Raw genomic sequence first — 21,463 nt, forward strand, 5'->3', positions numbered from 1 at the left:
TCAGAAAGGCAAATCGATGTGGGAGAGAGGCGCCCAGGGGCGTATTCCTGCCCACTTTATTACGCTCCAGCATTCCCCCCTCCCTGACCCCAGGCACAGCACTACCGGGCTCTTGCTGCTGTCTCGGTCTTTCTTTTTTCTTTTCTTTCTTACTTTCTTTTTCTTTTTTGCAAAGAAAGATTAGACTTTATTTACAGAATAAAGGGAGGGGGAGATACAAAGCCACTGTGCAGAGTGCGGGGCCCAGAGCTGGGTGACAGGGAAGAAGGCTGGAGTCCTAATTCACAGAGTGAGGTCATGATCCCTCCTCCTAAGGCACCTCCACTCCATGGGGTTGTCTGCGTCCTTGTTGAAGAATTTGGTTTCAGCTTGGGACAGGCTCTGTTTTCTCCAGGTGTGTGGCCCAGCCAGAGGAGGGAAGCACAGTGCTATGGACTGAATGCGGTTTGCCCCCAACCCAACCCAAAGAAACCTTATACTGAAGCATGACTGCCACTGTGGTGGCATCTTTGAGAGACAATTATCATTAAGGAGGGTTAGTGGCTTTCTCCAGGGTCTGGGTTAATTCTCACAAAGCAAGTACCCAGCCTCTGGAGACTGTTAGCTACTGTGAGAAGGGGCTGTTACAAAGCACTCTCCTGTTTCGTGCCTTTCACGTGCTTGCCCTTCCACTTTCTAGAGTGAGCTGAATCACACGAGGCCCTCTCTAGCACTGTCCTATTGGATTTCCCAGCTCCAAAAACTTCCCTTTATAAATTTCCAGGTCTCAAATATACCACTGTAGCAGCAAGAAACAGACTAAGACACATAACAGAATGCTGGCATGTGCAAAATCCCGGGGGTAGAGAGAGTCACCACAAAGTCAAGATCAAGAAGACTGGCAGAGCAGAGAAAAGATAAAAGTGGAAAGGTGAGACCAGTATAGCAGGCAGGCAGGGCCCATACCAGAGTTAGCAAAAGGGCCTGGCCTTTATTGTAACAGCTGGGAGGCAAGGGTCATGGTTGTACTTGGCAGTGGGACGGCCCTTCCAGTTTAAAAGATTGAGGAGAAGTCTTCGTCTTCTGAGCCAGGTCCCTTCCAAAGCCTCCCATGCCCACTCCGAGGGCCTTTTAGACCTGCTTCTTTTCTTCCTCAGAGTCCAGAGCAAGGGTCTGACTCATGAAAGCAACCAGGAGCATCTGGGGATAGGCGGGTGGCTCATAAAAGGCCCCTGACAGAAAGAGATCACCAATCCCCACTCCGATGTGGGAACTGTAGGCCTTGTAATAGGTGGTGACATAGTTAGCAGCTACATTCCACCCAAAATTAGTCCCTTTAAGGAACTGAGGAGGCCCAAGGCCTTCGTTTGATGTCACAAGGACAATAGCTGGGGAACTTGGCAGCTCCTTCCTCGAGCAGAAACTTTTGCCATCATTAGGGCACATGGAGAGGTCGCTGAGTGGCACCTTTGCAAGCCCAAAAGGCCCTGGAGCTCCAGAAAGGAAGGGTCGTTCCTCGGAGAGCTGGGACAGCACTTAGTGTCACTGTGTCATACCAGTAGAGCAGGAAACAGAAGGTGCTGGGGAGTCCCAGAGGGAAGAGGTTGCCAGAGCAGGACCAGCCTGCAAGAACCCCATGCCACATCCTGTTCCTCCTATCCAAGCCAAGAAGCTCTGGCCTAGCCTTTCCTCAAAAGACCAGGAAGTCCCCTGGCCCTGGTGAGGTTAGTCCCTTCCCAGAAGATGCCTGAACTGCCGTTTTCCGCAGGGAACAAACAAGGGCTTCCGGAGGACAGGCCCTGTGGCGCACATCCTGCCATGTGGGGTTTGGGACCAGGCCTCAGGCGAGGAGGAGAGGAACATTGTCTCTGGGGGCCACTGTGTCATCAAGTCACCTCGCAAGGCACCCCAAACCCTATAGGACAAAGTCATTGAATTGGTAACCTAAGTGTTTTGTGCTAGCTACTGTCACCTGGCTTGTTTTTACACATGTTAGTAGTTTTTAAGAGAAGCCAGGTATGTTCCAGCTGGCCCTTGAGTCAGTTCTCATACACTGAGACCAGGCTTTATGAAACAGGTGGTCATTCAGTCTACACTCAGGAGCACGCACACCTTCAGCCAAAGGAGCAAGGAGCTCAGGTGGACTCTCAGGTCCCAAGCCAGGCTGAGTACGGAGGGAGTTCGGGAAGTTGATCTCCCAGAACGCTTCTTGACACACCTGGTATCACTGGCATAGAGAAGGCACTGGGATTGAGACCCAGCTCTGTTCTTGACTGCTGTGTGACCTTCAGCAACTCACTTGACCTATCTGAGCCTCATTTCTTCATCTATCTAATGTAGAGTAACCCATGCACACAGCTCAGAGCCCATATTCTTTTTTTTTTTTTTTTTTTTGGTATTGGAAATCAAACTCAAGATCTCGCATTTACCAGGCAAGTGCTTTGAGCTGCTGAGCTCTAACAGCCCATGTTTTTATCATTCCACACCATGTCTCACATTGGCCAGGGTCAGCTGGGAGTACCCCACCTGGCCTCCTCATGGGGATGATCACAATTAAAGGCATCTAAAAATGTTCTGCATTTATCTCTCTGGTTTGTGGTTATTTCTCCATGTGTCTCTCTGCACCCCGCCTGTGTAGGAAGTGGGCCAGCTTTCTTGGGACTTTTCCTGGGCCAATCAAACTCTAGGTGCACTCAGGGAACATGAGCTGAACCCCGACACTAAAACATAATAGAGACCTCCCATGGCCGTGGCTCAGAGCCCGTGTTCTCACCCATTCCACATCTCGTCCCACTGTGGCCAGGGGCGGCTAAAATACCCCTCTTGGCAGATGGGGAAGTGAAGGCTGGGGAGGCCAAAGCACTTACCTGTGGCTACACAGCTAGGAGCAGGGGAACTAGAAGTCACACAAGGCAATCAGTTGCAGAATCTATGCCCCTCCCACTGTTGGCTGACCAGCAATTTCTACATAGCGAGGTGAGTCTCTGAAGCAAGGAGGTTTAAGCCTCACAGCGCTGTGGGACTTGCAAAAAGGAACAAAAATATAAGGGCAGTTTCTGGGCTTCAGGCACAGACTGCGTGAGCCACAACCCTAGGTCACTCATGACTATGGGAAGGCATGACTATCATCCCCATCTTACAGATGGAACAACCGAGGCCCCGGGACTATGGAGGCATTTGGCCAGGAAGTTAGAGGGAAAATGAATGAGGGATATCTGATGCCGTGATTGTGCCCCAGTGTGGATGTCATCCAGAAGTTGGGGACAGCCTTCCTCACAGGAAGGGCTTTCAGTCCCCTGCAGGAGGAAGGAGTCAGGCCCTGGCCAAGGCCAGAGGCTGGGGAAGTTATGGGGAATCTCTGAATGGTGGCTGGACTGGCCCTGCCCCTACGCCTCTCCTGCCCTCTCCTGTCCCCACCCTCCATCTCCCCTCTCCCTACTCATCTGCTTCCCCTCTGCTCCCGGCCTCAGCTGTGCACATGCACAACAGGGTCACACAGGCCTCTGTGTCACGGTTAGCATGAGGATTAGATGAGATGTAGGTGTAGACAGCGTTTCTCCCCGTTGGCTGAGACCAGTCGTTGCTATTCCCTCCTCCCCACCTCCTGTCCTGGAGCCACCCTCCGGGCCTGGCCACCAAGTCCCTTCTGGTCCATCAGAGCTTCCTCGCTTCCCTCTAGACCTTTGGTCTCTAAAGAGGCACTGATGGGGGTCTCGGTGGGAGCTTCCTTCCGCCCTGCCCCGTGCTGCGCAGGTGAGCGGTCTCCGGCCTCCACCCGCTCCGCTGCACGAGGCGGCTCCCGCGGCTCCCAGCCCGTGGCCGTGCCCCCTGGGCTCTGGCGAGGGCGCCCGCGCCACAGGCCCCGCCCGCATCTGGGCTGGCAGCTCGAAACCACGTGATTTCTCGGCAGCGGCAACGGGTTCTATGCACAGGCGGGACAGCCCTAGAGACTACTTTCAGTTTCTAGCAGAAAAGTGAAGCCCTTCGGAACAGGTGAGTGCCTGGGTGCAGGATGGGCGAGGGGTGCGGCTCGGTGTTCAAATTCTGCGCAGAGGAGGGAAGAAGGGGCGGCAGAGGTCCCGTCTGTGGCCAGGCGGATGGCTGGTGGATACCTGGATGAGTGACCTGTGGACACATGGGGAGGGGCGGTGGCTTGGCAGAGGGCAGCCTGCTGCCCTGCAGTTTGGAAAATGAATTGTGAGCCAGACGTTGGCAGGTCTGGGTCGCCCAGCTGGGGGAGTGGGGGCAGAATATGAGGCTGGCTCCCTGACACCGCACCTGTCGCCTGTCACCCTCTTGCTGTTTTTCTTTTCCCTAACTTTTCGTTGTTTGGTAGAGAATTACAGAAGTCACACTTCGTTATGCACAATTCAAACTTTGTACCCGAAAAAACTTATTATGGACAATTCCAAACATGCACAACAGTACAAAGAATCGCATTAGGTTGAGCCTTCCGAACTTGATGCTTTTGGTGTAAGGAAGGTCCTGCGTTCGCCACCCAGCTTCAGCAGTCACCTGCCTGGGGTGCCTGCTTCCCTTTATTTTACCAAATGGCAGGTAGCAGAATATCTCAACAGAGATATTCCAGAATGCATGAAAATATAAAAATTCTTTAAAAAAGCAACCACAATACCACAAGCATACCCTAAAATATTGTTTCCAGTACTGGGAATTGAACCCAGGGCCTTTGCGCTGAACTATATCTGCAGTCCTTTTAATGAATTATTAATGAATTATTCTTTTACTGAGACAGAGTCTCACTAAGTTGCCAAGGCTGGACTCAGACTTTGAATCCTCCTGCCTTGGCTCCCCAAAGTGCTGGGATTGCAGACAATGTGCAGACACATTGTCCAGCTCTAAACAGTTCTTTAACGTTAGGTCTCCACTATTTCTATGGAATATTTTAACTCATTAAGTCATAGGGCATACATGGGTGTGACGTTACTACTTGTGTATTGCATTTCCATTTGGTTTCCAGAGTTTTTTTTTCCCCTTCCCTCACTTAGAAAGCCAGAACCTAGAGTTCGATACAGTGAGTGGCTACTAAAATCTGGGCAGAGGTGAGGTGGGGCTCCGCTAGTACCTTGGATTTTGATCTCTGAATTGTTTTCCTTTTTCCTCTTCCCCTTTATCCCTTCTTCTCCTCCTGCTCTCCTCTCCTTTCTCTCCTCCTCCTCCTTTTTCTCCTTCCCCTCCTCCTCAATCTCCTCCTCCTCTTTCTCTGCTGTTTCATAGATAAATAAACCTAGAAAAGACACTGCTTGAGGTGGGTGTGTAGCTCCGTAGCAGAACACTTGCCTAGCATGTGCCAGGCCCTGAGCTGAATCTCCAGCACCGCAGAAATACGTACACAAAGCACCAGGCTTTATCTCCCAGCCAGGAACACAAGGGTGGGAGAGCTGATGACCTGGTGGTGTGTCCGGACTCTCCATTAAATTCTTTCCTCAAACTATTGATCCAAAACCTCAACTGGCCTCAGATCATGCCCAACTGCCCTCCAGGAACAGGTGGTTGGCTGGTGCCCTGCTTGGGATGTGAACAAACTGGGCTCTCAATGCCTGGCATTTGTCAGGCGTCATCCCTGGGAGCCTCAGTTTCCCTGTAAAATGGTCATGATAAGCTGCTTCATGGATTCAATGGATGAGGTATACCCAGTGCTTGGTGAACCATGAAGCACTGCGTGCACCAGGGTGAGGCCTTGGGTCCTTGACGAGCCCAGATGGCAGAAGGGTTAGGAAAGTTCACAGTCTGCTTAGCAGAGTATCTGGATGTTAGCAGTGCCTGCCACCTCGCTGCACCCAACACACAAAACCCTGACCCTCTGAGGAGAATCTAGCAAAACGCCCTGCTGCGTCTGCTCCCATCTGTTATAGGCTGAGCTGTGACCCAAAAAGACATGTTAAACTCCCAACTTCCAGTACCCCAGAACGTGACCTTATTACAGTTGTTGCAGCTATAATCAGTTACAAGGAAGGTATATTGGACTGGGATAGGCCTCAACCCAGTATAACTCATGCCCTAATAAGAGAGGAATTCAGCATGAACATAGTGGCCAGGGTGGGGGAGGAGCATCCATGCAGCAGAGGCTGAGATTGGACTGATGCGTCCACAAGCCAATAAATGCCAGTAGAGAAAGTCCTCAGAAGGAGCCTGGGCCTGCCCACACCTCCACTTTCACACCTCAGATCTGCAAGAGAACACACGGCTGTTGTCTCGATATACTACTCACTTTGTGGTACCTGTCACCACCCTTAATAAATCATCCCAACATCTGTCCTCTGCCTGCAACGTAGAATTAGACTAAGGATTAAATAAACACACATAAAGTGTACACACTATCAAAATTTGGGGGTCCGCAGAACACTTGTCTAGCATGCACAGCACCTCGAGTTCCTTCTGTCTCCAGCACTGCAAAGTAAATAAATAACCCACCACGTTTGTAGGTTTCTCAGGATATAAGCAACTGTCTTTTTTTAAAACCAGATCTACTATTTTTAAGAGCTGGTTAGTAGTCTAAAGTCTAGCTAGCTAAAACCAAGTCTGCAGTGGAAACACCCACATGATTTGAAAGTAGAAAGAGAAAAATGGATCATCACAGCCGTTGATACAGGCTGTGTAGAGAAGGGAAGCCTTTGGCCCCTTAGAGTGAGGCAGACCCTGGAGAATCTACTGCTAACACCAAGTTGATGTCGTGAAGTCAGCAGCTTTGGTTATGAGTGCATCTTGTCACCTATAAAATAAGCATGACTGTGTCATCCACATGCTGCCTGGGGTTCCTGGGTCCTCAGGAGCTGTAAGGTTAGTGTGACCCCAAGTCTGTTCTTCAAGGAAGCCTTCGGTGCTCCCAAGCTCTCTGTGACTCTGCACGGGACCATGAGGGGAGCTTAGTTCTCCTGGCCCCCTCTGACCCCAGCCTCCTCCGCTCTGTTGTCATCCCCTTTCCCTGCTTGACCAGGCTGTGAAATGATGGGGTTCCTGGGCAGAGGGCTGAGAGGCCGGAGGAAATGAGAATCAGCTCATCCATCCTGCCTGCTTCAAGCCTGCCGGTGATGGGCCACATCTTCCTTCTGAGCCACCCTGGCGTCTTCTGATAAATTCCCCAACATGAGAGTCCTCCAGTTAAGTTTTCAGCCGCTCTCCTGGCTGGGATAGTGGTGACATTTGATAAAGGAGAACTCTCAGAGGCTTGCAGAAACACTGGGCCCACCCTCAGAGGCCCTTTGATATCAGCTGGATTTACTTCCAGGGTTCCTCTACGTGTGTCTACTCATTTAATGGACTAATGCATAAATACAAAAATGGGAATTAGTTTTTAAAACTAAAGAGTATGTAAAAGGGTGGTTAAACTCTATGACATCATTTAAAAATTTTAAGCTACATTGGTGGTGCACACTGATTATCCAAGTGCTGTGAGAGGCTGAGGCAAGTTTGAGCCCAGCCTGGGAAACTTGGCCATTTAGTGAGGCCCAGTCTCAAAATAAAAAATAAAAAAAAGTGCAGGGATGTTTGTAGGTTTCTCAGGATATATTGTATATTTCTCAGGGATGTAGCTCAGTATGAAGGCTCTGAGTTCTACTCTTAATATTGCATAAATAAATAAATAAGAGTTGAATTTAAAAAAATTTTAATAGCTAATGCATTCATGTAGTAAATAAATGAAAAACATATCAATAGATGCATAATGAAAAGTAAGACTCCTCTCCCCTCGTCCCCCAGCTCCCCAGCTGTCCCAGTGTTACAGGCTTTTGTGTCTTCTTCCAAAGACAGTCTGAGTGAGCCTTCAAGAACATGGATCCAGACACACACCTACACTCACACACCTTTCTCCCTCTTCACAAACGATAGCGTATTGTTTGTTAGACTTTATACATCAAAATGAAAATTTTTTCTGCTTTCTTTTTCTTCAGTGCTAGGGATGGAAGCAGAGCCTCGTGCATGCTGGGCGAGTGCTCTGCCGGGGAATCATTCCCCACCCCCCAACCTCTCTCCTTTTCAGCAGCTGCATAGTATTTCCCCACATGGCTTCCGTGTCACTGATGCAACTCTTGCTGGATGTGCTTGTCTTTTGCTATTTCAAATAGTAACATAATGAACTGTATGGTCAAACATCATTTTTCATACGTGCAAGTAAATTTTTAAGAAAAACATGCAACAGTAGATTTGAAAAGTCAAAGCAAATACACAGATCGAACTTGGATGAACAGGAGAAATTGCCTTCTTTCTGTGTGTACTAATTTTCATTCTTACCAGCTATGTGAGAGTACCTGTGTCTCACACCCTCCCAACATGGATGTCATCAACTTTCGCACATTTGCAAATCTAGGAGATGGATGGTGTGGTAAAGCTTTTTCATGTCTCTTGTTATAAATGAGGTGGAACAACTTTTAAGTATTTAAGGGCAACCTGTAATTTCTTTTCATAAGCTCTTCTTACCCTTTGCCCTCTTGTCTATTGTATCATTGGCTCTTTTCCTGTTGAGATCTAAGAGCTCTTTAGACATACTAAGGAAATTGGCTTAGTCTATCATAGTTATATTATCACTTTAAAAGGCTGCCCATAGGATGACTGAATGTATCCATTCTAATTTGACATTTATATGGGGTCTCATTTTCTCCTGTTACATGTGGAATATTTCCTATTTTTACATAAAATGTAAGATCCAATTGTTTGCCAGTACTGGAGATTGAATCCAAGGCCTTGCCCATTCTAGGCAAGAACTCCACCACTGAGCTACATCCCAGTCCTTTTTATGTTTTAACATTGAGAGAGAATTTTTCTAAATTACCTAGACTGGCCTCCAATGTTTGATCCTCCTGCCTCAGACTGCTGAGTAGCTAGGATTACAGATGTGTGTCACTATGGCTAGCAAAATGTGACATTTTAATTCTTCCAGTAGCTCTTACTAAAATTCCTGTTAGGGAAGGAAATAATGGGAGTGACTGGGACTTGTGTACAAGGCGGTCAGCAAAGACCAGGACACGGGGTGTGGGGGAAGACTGTTTTGTATGAAGTATTATTTGGGGTGAATATTGGATTGGCTTGGACCAGGGTGGGAGAGAATATTCAAACAGTTTATCCTGGGAATCATCCAATCAAGGCTTGCATTGAATTGAATTATATAGTGAGAAAGTTGTTCCTTTTTCGGTTCTCATTAAACCTTCCTGATTTGTCAGAAAGAAAGTCTCTGGCAAGCGTAAGATGTCTGTGCAACCTTCTTTCAGTCCCGAAAGGAGGCCAGCCCTGGGACCAGACAGAGCCTGCGAGGCCACAATACCATGCCACACACGTGTGCTTGGGTTTCCAGCTTGTGTGTTATGGTTTGTGTCTAGATGTCCCCCAAAGACTCATGTGGTTGTAGGACTTTCTTCCAAGTTGGCTGGATCTAGAGTGTGTGATGCTGGGATTAAGTGTGTGTGATTAGTAAATTAGTCTACTGATTGGTTTGGTGTAGCTCTGGCTGGATTAAGGGTGTGAGTGCCACACTCATCCTAGGGTGGGTAGTCCACAGACTTTATAAGGATTGGGAAGAGTCTTGTCTTCCCTTCTTGTTGCTTTTGCTGTCTTTTGCCACCATGAACTGTTGCTCCTCTGCCACGTGCCACCCTGCCTTGGAGGCAGCCAATTATGGACTGGAACCTCCACAAACTGTGAGCTAAATAAACCTTTCCTCCCTTAACCCCATCCCCCTTTTTGTACCAGGGATTGAACTCAAGACCTTGCACTTACCAGGCAAGTGATTGAGCTGCTGAGCTAAATCCCTGGCCCCTCCTCTCTTAATTTTGGGCATTGAAAATTTTTTCTCAGCAATTAGAAAAGTAATATGGGGGTTACTTTTGGGGGGTTACCTTCAATTAGTGGCAAATCAAACTTTAAAAATATAAAATTAAAAGTGAGATGGTTTCCAGAAAAACTTGAAGCAACTGATGTGTCATATATGACAAAAAACCAAAAAGTCCTCAAATATGGGTAAAATTTTTGGAAATTGTACACCCTTCCCAAAAGGATAAAATTATGGGGAAGTTTCATATAATATTTCTATAATGCTTACAACTTTTTGAGTAAGTGTCAGCTATCTGTAAGCAGAAAAATAAAGATATATTGAAAGAATAGTTTAGTTTTGAAAGATCATCTGTTGAAGTATGAAACTTCAGTTAGGCAACAACCTGTGGAGTCAACATAGGGTTTTTGTTTGGATTTTGGTGCTAGTACAGAACTCAGAGGCTTAAAAAAGAAAAAAAAAAAAAAAAAAGAACTCAGGGGCTTGGCTCGTGCCAGGCAAGTTACCACTGAGCTACATCTTAGGTCTTATTTATTGATATATTTGTTTATTTTTATTGTTTAATTATTTCGTGGTACTAGAGCCTGGGTTTTGCACATAGTAAGCAAGTGCTATTCCTCTGAGCTACATCCTAAGACCTTTGTTTTTATTTTGAGACACAGTCTGGCTAAGTTACCCAGGCTGGCCTTGAATTCACGTTCCTCCTGCCTCAGCCTGCTGAATGGCTGGAATTACAGGTTTCAACGTAGGTTCTAAATCAACATTTTGCTTCTTGATTCTCAGAACCTGTTTCTCCACCTGAACAACCAAGAAAGGCTGAATAGGGCCCTGCTCTAAAGTGCAGGCAGAATTCTGCAGCAGATGCCCCGCCTGCACAGAGAGCTCTGTGCACAAATAGCTTGCATGGGTGTGAACTGGGGATGCTATGTGCTATGCACTTTGAGTGAATTCATGTCTCTAACCTTTGTGGTGACACTGTGAAGTAAATGTGAAGCCATCATCCCAACAGCAGATGAGGAAACTGTGCTGCAATAGTTAAGAGATCTTCCCAAGGTTGCACAGCCTTAAAAGTTAAAATCAGAATTTGAACCCAGTCCTTCTGAGTCCAGAGGCTCTAATCAGTTTCATAGATCTCTGTGAGATGCATTGGCTTAAAAATATCACCTTGCTTGATATGCGCAAAGACAAATCATGACCCAGCACATCACTCGAGGTACCATCTAGCTTGGTGGGCTGTAATCCCAGCACCCAGGAAGCTAAAGTGGGAGGATTACTGTGAGTTCAAGGCCAGCCTGAACTACATAGGGAGATTCTGCCTCAAAAATAAAACAAAACAAATCACTTGAAGTATTGGAGAGCCCAGGACTGAGGTTCCAAGCCCCCAATCCCTGAGGCTTTTCTTCTGGCCCTGTATTATGTGCCTCGTGCTGTGGACCAGGGTGGGAAAGAATATTCAAACAGTCTAAGGGAACAAATTTCATCTTCTAATTGGCAGGGCACAGCTTCCCACTCACTGATCTGTCTTGTTTCTGCTTTCGAAAAATGCAACCCCCTTAACCCATTCAAGTAGCGCTCAGCTCAGTTCTTAACAAAAAGCGGAACACCTTGTACCAGAGGCTGAAATTTGCCTTCCAAAATTTATGTAAATCTTCTCATCATTAAAATGATTCTTCTACAGGGCTTTCTAACTGCCAGGCACTGTCTTAAGTGCTTTACATATTTTAAATCGTTCAAGCCTCAAGACAGCCCTGCAGGTACTGTATATTTCATAGATGAAAACATCAAAGCCCAGGGAGGTGTCATCATCTGCTCGACGCAGCACAGCCCCAAAATGGTGGAAAGATCAGCCCTAGACCTAGTCATCCTGGCTCCAAAATTCACGCTCTTAATCTCTTAAGTTAGAAAAACATGCCACAAGCTGAGGGTAGAGCTCAGAGGTAGAACACTTGCCTAATGTGTGCAAGTCCCTGGGTTTAAGCCCCAGTGCCAGAAAAAAGGTTTTTATCATTTTAATTTTAAAAATACTAATACAAATTTGTGGGAAGTAATACAGTTTCATCACTGTGTATCTTAAGACAGGTGATATCATGCTGTGCAGATCGTTCATTGCACAGTGGGTAATGCCTTCAGAGGATACAGCAACAGCCACATACGATCCATCCTTTTCATGCCCTTAGTCCCACAGTGTGCCGACAGCAGCCTTATCTTGGGTCCCGGGCTGTTCAAACCGTGCTGCAGGAATTTGCTTAGCTCAGCCACACATGTGCATCTTAGCATTTGGCTGCTGTGACAAAGCACCAGAGGCTGGCCGGCGGGTGCTTCACAGGAGTGTATTTCTCATTCCTCTGGAGGCTGGAGGCTGAGATCAGGGCGCCTGCATGATGGGGCTCTGAGGAGGGTCCCCTCCACTGATTCCCTGTATCTTACGTGATGATAGAAGAAGAGGGAGTGTTCTGAGGTTTTGATGAGGCCTCAGTCCTACTCTCCATGGCTCCACCCTGTGACCCAATCACCTCCCAAAGATCGCCTCATAAAATCACCACTTTGGGAGTTAGGATTGGAGCAAGGCAAATATTCAATTTATAGCACCGTGTGTTCCAGCCAAGTGGGTCTCCACATGCCTTTCTGCTGAGAAGTTTAGTTGTGAGGTCAAAGGGTAGACATGCTTTAAGATTTTGAGGTTAGTGTGGTCCCCAGAGTGAGCATCCCAGTTTCCAAGCAAGCCTTTCCCTTTGATGTCTAGAGCTGTCTGTCTGTTCCCTGCTCAGCTCCTAAGCCAGCGTGAGAATCTGCCAAACAGGCTGACAGGGCCACCATTGGAGCTCAGGAGGGGATTTCCAAACCTCCGTTTTAGTTTCGCTGCTTTCGTGTGGGGATGCTGAGCCCAGCTTGTGTGGGAGGATCTGGCACTGAGGTGCCAAAGCATGGCTAAGGAGCCCAGATGGGAGCTGCCCTTGGAGACATCCTCAGGGTCTCCACCTAGACTGGGCCGCCTTGCTGCTTAGAGGACTGAAATCACTAGGTTCTGGTTTACTGGAGAAGGGAGAACCCACACAGGACCAGGAGCCAGTCTCTCCCCACTAGGAGTGGAGAGCTAGTGTGTCCCACAGCCTAGCATGGTGATTCTCAGACTGGTCAGCACATCAGTCACCCAGAGACTGTCCAAAAAGGCTGATGTCTCTGTTTCACCCCAGAGATTGCTATGATTGGTCTATACTGTGGTCCATCAGAATTTCTAAACAATCTCCTCCCCTGCCACCAATTCAGAAGTGCAGACAAGTTTAGGGGTCCCTGATCTCGGTGATCTAGGGAGAATTCTCGGAGACCCCAGATCATATTGCACAGGATCTTTGATCCTTGGCTCCCACCATCTGCTTCCTAGAGGTGCTGGGCCCAAGAAGCCAGTGTTGATTAGGAGAGACAAGGCCCCCTTGGCCACCTGCTGTGGCAGCTGGGCTAGGTCCAGCCAGAGGGCACTGGTCCTGTGGGAGGGTGCTTCTGGAAATTCTGGGGGGCAGTGCTTTGGTGAGAAGTCTGAGCCTTTGACTTGAGAGGTGGCTGGAGGCAGGGGACAAGAAGCAGATCAAAGACAAGAAGCAAGAGGCCTTGATTCTGAGCAGGGCCCGCAGGCCCAGGCATGGGGCAAAGTACAGGAGCTCTCTCTGGACACCCCTCAACGCCACCTGCAGATAAGAGCAAGGCAAGGATACATTAACTCCCCACTGGGGCTCTCTCTAGCTGGTGACTTCAGCAGGTCCCTCCTCTGGTGGGAGCCTAGGTTTTCTCATCCATAAAGCCTGTGGTCGTTCATTTTAAGTCCTACAAGGCACTGTCTTTGCAAGGGATGGTAGAGATAATGATTTTAAAGGAAACAGTCACACACACACACACACACACACACACACACACAAAATGTGTGTGCATAGTATCAAATGCAGCTCTTTGAGTGTGCAGCCTCTCTGAGGTGAGGATTTCTTGCACCGCCCCTGAGGGCTTGGCATGGCCGATTCTGCAAAGCCCCAAAGGCCTCTGTGCACCTCATTGTACCCCAGGGTCACAGGGCCCTTACCTGGCCACCCAGCCGGCACAGACATCAACTTCAGCAGCACTTTCCTTTCTCATTCCAACACGCTTCTGTCCAAACGTCTGTAGCTATGACCAGGGGTGGCTTTCTCATTGTCCACCATGAACCACATCCTTCTCTGCTGCAGTGAGCGCTGCTGCCACTTCCTTCCCACCACCTTCCCCTGCTTCCTGTCCTCTGCCAGCAATGCAGGGCCAGGGCTCCTCCACCCAACCCTCCCACACAGCCGGGGAGCAGGGGAAGAGGGTGAAGATGAGGACACTGAGGCTCTTAACCACCAAGTCCAATCACAGGTGGCAGGAGGAAGGAAGATCCAGAGGGATGGAGGCAGGAGTGACTCAGCGTCTCTGATTCTTCCCTGCCTTCCTCTTGCTGAGCTGGGACTGAGAGGGCGGAAACACTGACGATGCTAGTGGTCATAGTGGCCAGCAGGGCTTCCATTTGCTCCTCTGCCAGATACATCAAAAATTTTACATTCCTCATCTGTCACAGTCACATGGGCCAAGAACATTGTCCAGGTCCTGTGTGCAGTAAGGAAAGAGTTGCTGGGCGTCTACCCAGTAGTGAGCAGCTAAATTTATTAAAGTCCACAGGAAGTTTTGCTTGGGACCAGTCCATGCCAACGAAAGTGCCTGGGAAAAAGAAAAGCACTGCACACTGGTCAGAGGTAGCAACAGGAAAAAAGAGAGAAAGAGAGGCGAGTAACTCAGGCTTTTAGAATTTAGAGGGTCAACACCTCTGCTTTTGGAGTCTCCCCCTGCAGCTCCCATGGCTGCAGTGCTCCCGTGCCTGTGCTGTTGCATAGGGTGTCTGTCTATGTTCTAGGCTTTTATTTTCTTTTCTACCTCTCTTAGGATAATGGAAGCAAGAAAAACCATTATGCGCTGTTTAGAGTTAAATGGAGAGAAGGGAGGGACTCACTGGGCTCCTTTGTTTCTAAGGGTACTCATCTCATGACTTCCTGGCCAGGTGGCTAGCATGGGACCCCCATAGCAGACACCACTGCCCCTGGTGCCTGGCAGTATGGCTGCCTCCCACCCACTGGGCACAGCTGAGCTAATGACTGTCTGATGCAAGGTGGGAGCCCAGCCCTCTTGCTCCTCGGCAGGACGAATCTATGGTGTTATCCACACTCAGATGTCCCTGGGGTCAGTCTGAAGCCAAACTTCAAAAGCCACCACTTTTCTTAGCTATTTCCAAGATCAATCTGAGGCCGAGTAATGTGTCAGTCACACAGCTGGTAACTGGTAGGTGCAGAAATCCGGGGCTCTGGTGCTAAAGTGGTGCACACTGTGCCTGCCTGGAGGACCTCTGTTCTGCTGAGGGAGGTTGGTGGGATGGGAGGAAGGGGCCCTGCAGAATGACAAGACCGGTGGCAGGAGAGAGTGCCAAGTCAGTAGGAACAGAACGTGGTCCAGGGAGACAGCCCGAGGACTATGCTGAGTGGAGCTGGGTCTAGGAGGAAGAGAAGCAGGGGTGAGGTGAAGCTGTGAAATAAGACGGTGGGGCCCAAGCAGCAGCTTACAGCCTCATGCAACGTGGGCACTCTGGATGAGGGGCCCTGTGCATTCACTCTCTGCGCACTTTTAGGACACCCCCTGCCACCCTGCCTGCCAAGTGTGTCAGTCTTGTGAGGTCCTCATAACAGGACATAACTTGATCCCAGCGAAGGTAGTGCAAAGCCGATAGGACATTTATGCAGAGTTGAGTTTGGGATTAGCTCTGGCCAGAGGCCTGTGGTCTGCGTGTGGGTATGAGCTGTTGCACATGTATGTGTGGGTATCTATGTGTGAGCTTGTGAGCTAGGGGTGGGAGGGCTCTCTGGACAGAGAGCACAGCAAGGGCAAAGCTGTGGGGGCTGCAGTGAGAGAAGAGGGTTTGATTTCTCCATTACATAAATCTGTACCAGAGCACTTCTGGGACAGTGAGCAAGAGTGGGAAGAACAGAGGACCAGGGCTGTGTGATGGAAAACTGAAGCTGGGGTAAAAGGAGCATCTCTTGCAGACTCCCCTACCAGAGCCCCAAAAGGCCTCTTGGGCCAGGAGTGACCAGAGCACTGCATGGGAACGCTTATGCCTGGGGTCACCTCTGACTATCTGGCACTGCGCACACCCACCCCTCTCTTCTCAGAGTCTGTGTTACACTGCTCTACCTCAAGGATGCGTTTGGGGTTCAGGCTGAAGGTCAGAGGTTCTGGTGCTAAAAAATGTAAATTTGAATACTTCAGAGTCTTTGTACCTTACAGCAGTCCTGTGCTTCTTTTCTATAAAAGGATAATGAAGCTATGCATTTGAGTAAAGTGAATTTCAGAATTCCCATGCAAATTCAACAAGCTAGTCCCTGTGGAGAAATTGCTCAAAGCACAGTGGTTGAGGATGACTCTTTCATTTTTGATGAATTTTTTCAAGTCAAACAAATATGAACATTAACAATCTCATGATGAATGTACTTGTAATCAATGTAGTCAACTTTTAATTTAAGCCTGCATTTGATATAAACCTCTAAATGTTCTTACATATGGGGATAATTTCTATTATGACTTTCTTCTGGAGAGATTCATATACTTGTAAACATGTTCGTCTATTTCTTCTTTGTACCATCCAGGATATTCTAGAGCTATTCTTCCCTTTGCTCTTTTTCCTAAAAGTTAATATACTTTGGACACTGTTCCATATTCTTCCACACAGTTCTGCCTCTTTCTTTTCAAGGCAGATTATAATTCCTCTGTGCAGATGTGCTGTAATGTAACCCTAACATATGCTCTTTGAGGAATTTTTAAGTTCTTCCCAGTATTTGCTATTGCAAGTGGTATGGTTTGGATATGAAATGTTCCCCAAAGGCTCGTGTCTTCAAGGCTTGATCCTCAGTGCAGAAATATTCGGAGGTAAGGTTTTTGGGAAATGAATGGATCACAAGGCATCTCACTTTGTCAATGGGTTAATCCATTGATTGAATCATAGCTGAATGGACCAAGAGTGTCATGGACAAGGTATGAGGAGTTTCCCAAAGATAAGTGAAAAAGTGAAGAACCAACCCATGCTACCCACAGAGGAAGTTCTCAGAGTCATCAGCTTCCATTGCAGGAAAAGAATTATTAGGATGCATCAGTAAGAAGAGTAAAGGTATTTATTAGGCAGAAATTTTTAAAGCACACACTCAAAGAAATAGCAAGAAAGAAGCGTGCTGGTTTCTGGAATTGGGGACCTTTATGCTTGTCTTGAAGGAATAGAGCTTTATGGAAAAGACTCCCTGTCCCCTGTACACCAAGGGCTCATTTTATAGGCATGAACCCAGTTTTGTTTGTTTGGTTTGTTTTGTTTTTTAAGATAGATAATTTATCCTTTGATTCTCTTAGTTTACTGCTTTAAGATCAAGGTCTTGTTCTTTACTTTCTTAACTAATCCAATGTATGGACTTGCAGTATTCCTGAGGAATTTTAGGTGTGATGGATCCTGTGGAAAGAAGCCTAAATTAATCCCTTACTAAGGAGAACGGAGAGCTTTGGGGAACTTCAGTTGGGTCCCAGAAGTTGCAGTCTTCTTAAAATACAGTTTTTAGTCATGATTTTCCTGGATTTTTTTTTTTTTCTTTGTACCAGGAATCAAAATCAGGACCTTGCACTTGCCAGACAGGCACTGTGCCACTGTGTCACTGAGCTATACCCCAGGCCCCTTTGTCTCCTTTTTATATATCTTTTCTTTATTTCTTTCATCCTAGCTCACTGGGAGGTGGAACCTAGTTGAAGAGCATCATCTTGAGGGACCTGTCCCTGAGGACTCTGTCTCATCCCCTCCCCTTCCTTTCTCTGTCTGCCTCCTGTCTGCAAGAGGAGTGCCCCTTTGTACCAGAGAGCACCCCCCAGGTATTCTGCTTCACACTGGGCCCACACACAGCAGAAGCAGGTGACTATGGACTAAAAATCTGTGAAATTGTGAGCCAAAATAAACCTTCCCTCTTTCAAGTTGTTTTTCTCAGGAATTTTGTCACAGCAACGCAAAGCTAACAAAACAAGAAAGGCCGTGTTAAATATTTCTGAGCATCTGTTATACCGTGCATTCTGAATATATCTACACTATAGGTTAAACGCCTGCATATGGAGTTGTTAGGAGTGGGTATGTGGCATTTGGAATCCTGGTAGATGAGGATATTGGTTCATACACCCACTAAGAATTCATCAAAGTGCTTGTTAATTCACAGCCTTGCCAACTGTGTAACATCCTTGTGAATAGAAGAGCTAGAAAAGGGTATATCTTTTTTATTTTTAGTTCTAGAATATATTTCCGTCATGTTGTGTGAGACTAAATACCTTTTCATAGATATTTCCTTTCCTCTGAACTTTATATTCTTTGCCCTGCTCTAACTGGTCATTGGTCTTTTTATTATTTATTGTAGCTCTTGATATATTAACAACATATATGCCTCTGTCATATATTTAGCACATATTTTTCCAGCTTCTCATTTGTGTTTTTATTTTACTTATGGCATTCTTTTGGCAAAACAAAAATTTTAATTTATATTTGGTCAATTTTATCCAGCTTTTTGTGATTTTTTTGTTTCTGCTTAGCTGTACCCCAAAATTATTTTTTGCTTTACTTTTTATGTTTACAGTGCTGGTTTTACTGGACCTTCAGGTCAAAAGCCCAAGCTCTCACTTGGCTACTCATCCCATCACATCAGTCAAGAGACGAGCAGAGGTCAAGGGCAGGAAAGGAACTTCAACTAGTACAGATAAAGAGGTTCAAAATTTGTCTTTGAGCTTCCAGAAGTTTTGGGCTTTTAGCAAAAGGGAACAAAGGCACGGATTGGGGTTTATATAGCTGGCAACTTAGGTAATCTTAGTCACAGCTGTGACCTAGTCGATTGCTGGCTCCAGACTGGTTCCTAGCAGAACCATGATAGTTCGAGGGTACAGTTCAGTTCTCAAGGGCTCCTGCTTTGGGGACTGACTTCCTCATGGGGTGATCTGTGAGGCTCTGCTTGTCCTGGAATGAGATATCTGTGGGTTTAGGACAATCACTGGCGACTTCTAGTCATTACTGCAGGGGTATGGAACTGGACATTGTAAAAACTGGCAACAAGATGTCTCTGCAAATCCTTTAGTTACTTTACCTTGGTGTCCTCAGTCTTAAAGGGGGCTGAGCTCTGCTAGCTAAGAGTGGAGCTAACACACCTGTGATTAGGACAAAGCTGAGCAGGGATCTGAGCCAGAGTTTCAAGATAACAAACAAGATACAAAAACGAAAGCAGAAAGGCCAAGTATCATCCTACTAGGCATGTGCAGAGAAGCCTCGAGGCTCTATTTCATTGGAGATTGAACCCAGGCCCAGTCACCGAGCTGTCTTCCTAGCCCTGAAAAAAACTTGTAAAAATTTTGCTTATGTTTTATTCTAGTTCTCAAATTTTTTAACCTTTTGTTGTGAAATACATAGAAAAATAACTGTGTACTTCATAAATTGTTACTTTCTAAGTATTGGCCACATGTAGCTCTTTGTGGTATAATGTATGAGATAGAAAGTTATCCTTCTTCAAGAACAGCATTTTTTAAATGTTTGTAGAACATATAACAAGCAAAAAAAAATCTTGAACATATTTTTAAAGCAGAAATTATATAAGATTTATTCTTTGCATAGTATATTAAGGCAAAAAATTATTGATGAAGCCTTTAAGAATTCTTTATTAACTGTCCCAAATTACAATTATGATCTACTTAATAATATAAACATTTGATATAAATTTATGGGAATTGGTCCAAAGCATTTTCTTTTATTGTTTTTAAAAGGAAAAGACCAGAAAAGGACCAAGAATAAAGCTCATAACTTTAAACTTTAAAAGAAAAAGAGAACGAAGTAAAGGTGGAATCACAGAACTAGAAAGGAAAAGTTCTGGCAGAATTGCTCACGGAAACAAAAATTTAAGGAGATAGAAATGTTAACTACCTTGATTTGATCATCAAAGGTTACAGACAAGTTATATTTTACCTGGTAAATATGCACAATTAAGATAATCATCAATAAAAATTTTAAGTTTATTTTTTAAACATAAGAGATACCACCTGATGACAAATCTAGTAATAAAAAATGACAAAGAAATATAAACTATGTTAAACATAGAGACATGAAAAAAAACTTTAAATTATCAGAAAATATTATATCTAACTGTAAGCTATCTTGCTTTTTTCTTTTCTATTTTTTTTAATGGTATTGGGAATCAAGCCCAGGGCCTTCACAATGAACTAATCTCCAGTTGTCAGTGTCTTCTTCTTCTTCTTCTTCTTCTTCTTCTTCTTCTTCTTCTTCTTCTTCTTCTTCTTCTTCTTCTTCTTCTCCTTCTCCTTCTCCTTCTCCTTCTCCTTCTTCTTCTTCTTCTTCTTCTTCTTCTTCTTCTTCTCCTTCTTTCTCCTCCTTCTTCTTCTCCTTCTTCTTCTTCCTCCTCCTCATCTTCCTCCTCCTTCTTGTCCTCCTTCTTCTTCTTTTGAGGAGTCAGGGACTTTCACTAACTTGCCCAGAAAGACTCAAATTTGAAGTCCTTCTGCCTCAGTGTCCCAGAGTGCTGGCATTATAGGCTGCATCCCCACAACTGGCAAGATACCCTATTTTTTAACATCATGACAAACTGAACAATTTTCTAAAAACATAATTGCCAAAAGTTAATCAAAAACAAGTAAGGAGGGGACACAGTGAAAGACACTTTAAGGTTACCAAGTTAGATTTTTAAAAATACAGCTGGAGTCCTAGATCCAATATACCTGAGGCAGGAGGGTCATTTGAACTCAGAAGTTTAAAATCAGGCTGAGCAACACAGTGAGAACCTGGAAAGAAAGAGAGAGAAAGAGAGAGAGAGACAGAGAGAGAGAGAAAGGAAGGAAGAAAGAAAGAGAAAAGGAAGGAAGGAAGGAAGGAAGAGAGAGAGAGAGAGAGAGAGAGAGAGAGAGAGAGAGAGAGAGAGAGAGAGAAAGGGGAAAAATTAAGGCAGCTCACGGAAGCACGATGCTGCCTATCATCAAAGTGAGCCGGTTGCTGAGGAGCAGCTCATGCGACAGATCAGGACCTCAGCTTTGTGCTAGAAAAGTTTGAAACCCATAAGAGGTACCCAAACAGAAATATGAAAATTAAAACCAACAATCCACAAAGGCATTTGCCTGGCATTTAGCAAATATTTGTTACATGGTCTCTTTAACTTTGGCAACCACCTTTCCTGTGGAAATAATAATGTTGTCCCTGTGACATACACAAAAATGTTAAACTAGCAAGGATGATAAGATATTTCCTCAATAGGTACAAATTGCCTTTTAATTGGGCTATTCAGTGGTGCAGAGTGAAACTGTCAGCTACGTTCCTATTTTTGTTTCAGCATCTCACATTTTAGGGGATTTCCAATTTGAAAGTCATCCCTAGTTGCTTCCCATACTTGCTCATCACGGTATATATCTCTTGCACACACTTGGAAGAAATGGCGATCTAGGTTTTTGTTTTGGGAACTGGGCATCGAACCTGCAGCCTCATGCCAAGCTTCCTCCTCGGCCCTCTTTATGTTTCATTTTGAAACAGGGTCTTGCTAAATTGTTAGGGTTGGCCTCCAGTTTCTGATCTGCTTCCTCAGCCCCCAAAATGGCTGGGCCTAC

At 46.1% G+C, this 21,463-nt stretch overlaps 1 protein-coding gene across 4 annotated transcripts in view; it reads left to right on the forward strand.

Annotated features, from left to right (window-relative positions):
* Positions 1–3,876: 3,876 nt before the first annotated feature.
* Positions 3,877–21,463, forward strand: part of Nlrc5 (NLR family CARD domain containing 5) — a 75,252-nt gene continuing 57,665 nt past the window's right edge. For all 4 annotated transcript variants that reach the window (XR_010046976.1, XM_013154922.2, XM_063247361.1 and 1 more), the window contains exon 1: positions 3,877–3,972. The gene's annotated coding sequence lies outside the window, so the exon portion shown is untranslated. The remainder of the gene's footprint in view (positions 3,973–21,463) is intronic.

The sequence above is a fragment of the Cavia porcellus genome, unplaced genomic scaffold (assembly GCF_034190915.1).
Source record: "Cavia porcellus strain 051 isolate PalLab524CR breed Dunkin Hartley unplaced genomic scaffold, mCavPor4.1 scaffold_4, whole genome shotgun sequence".
In the NCBI taxonomy this organism is placed as follows: Eukaryota; Metazoa; Chordata; class Mammalia; order Rodentia; family Caviidae; genus Cavia; species Cavia porcellus.